We start from the raw sequence: 1,343 nt of genomic DNA, 5'->3' as shown, positions 1-1,343 counted from the left end.
ATCTTCATCCTCTTCAAAGGAAGAATACTCATCAGAGCTCATGAATGGCAGAAGTAAATCCAATGGAATCTCTATGGTCTCAGTGTGAGCCTTAGATTCCCATGGTTCCTCATTAGGGAACTCATTGGAGGCCAGTGAACGTCCATTGAGGCCTTCCTCAGTGGCGCTCAATGCCTCTTCCTCCTCTCCAAATTCGGACATGTAGGTAATGTTAATGGCCTTGCACTCTCCTTTTGGATTCTCTTCTGTATTGCTTGGAAGAGTGCTAGGAGGGAGTTCAATAATTTTCTTACTCAGCTGACCCACTTGTGCCTCCAAGTTTCTAATGGAGGACCTTGTTTCAGTCATGAAACTTTGAGTGGTTTTGATTAGATCAGAGACCATGGTTGCTAAGTCAGAGTGGCTCTGCTTAGAATTTTCTGTCTATTGCTGAGAAGATGATGGAAAAGGCTTGCCATTGCTAAACCTGTTTCTTCCACCATTATTGTTGTTGAAACCTTGTTGAGGTCTCTGTTGATCCTTCCATGAAAGATTTGGATGATTTCTCCATGAAGGATTATAAGTGTTTCCATAGGGTTCTCCCATGTAATTCACCTCTTCCATTGAAGGGTTCTCAGTATCATAAGCTTCTTCTTCAGATGAAGCGTCCTTAGTACTGCCTGGTGTAGCTTGCATTCCAGACAGACTTTGAGAAATCATATTGACTTGCTGAGTCAATATTTTGTTCTGAGCCAATATGGCATTCAGAGTATCAATCTCAAGAACTCCTTTCTTCTGATTCGTCCCATTGTTCACATGATTCATTTCAGAAGTGTACATGAATTGGTTATTTGCAACCATTTCAATCAGTTCTTGAGCTTCTGCAGGCGTCTTCTTCAGATGAAGAGAGCCTCCAGCAGAACTATCCAATGACATCTTGGATAGTTCAGACAGACCATCATAGAAGATACCTATGATGCTCCATTCAGAAAGCATGTCAGAAGGACACTTTCTGATCAATTGTTTGTATCTTTCCCAAGCTTCATAGAGGGATTCACCTTCCTTCTGTCCGAAGGTTTGGACTTCCACTCTAAGCTTACTCAATTTTTGAGGTGGAAAGAACTTTGCCAAGAAGGCATTGACTAGCTTTTCCCAAGAGTTCAGGCTTTCTTTAGGTTGTGAGTCCAACCATATCCTAGCTCTGTCTCTTACAACAAAAGGGAATAGCATAAGTCTGTAGACTTTAGGGTCAACCCCATTGGTCTTGACAGTGTCACAGATTTGCAAGAATTCAGCTAAAAACTGATGAGGATCTTCCAATGGAAGTCCATGAAACTTGCAATTCTGTTGCATTAGAGAAACTA

At 41.6% G+C, this 1,343-nt stretch overlaps 1 non-coding gene across 1 annotated transcript; it reads left to right on the top strand.

The window, feature by feature from the left end:
* Positions 1–969: 969 nt before the first annotated feature.
* LOC112793211 (small nucleolar RNA R71) lies at positions 970–1,077 on the top strand. Its single transcript, XR_003197914.1, has one exon. It is a non-coding gene; the product is annotated as a small nucleolar RNA R71 (small nucleolar RNA).
* The last annotated feature ends 266 nt before the right edge of the window (positions 1,078–1,343 follow it).

The sequence above is a fragment of the Arachis hypogaea genome, chromosome 3 (assembly GCF_003086295.3).
Source record: "Arachis hypogaea cultivar Tifrunner chromosome 3, arahy.Tifrunner.gnm2.J5K5, whole genome shotgun sequence".
NCBI lineage: Eukaryota > Viridiplantae > Streptophyta > Magnoliopsida > Fabales > Fabaceae > Arachis > Arachis hypogaea.
This window is presented reverse-complemented; position numbering and strand designations above follow the sequence as displayed.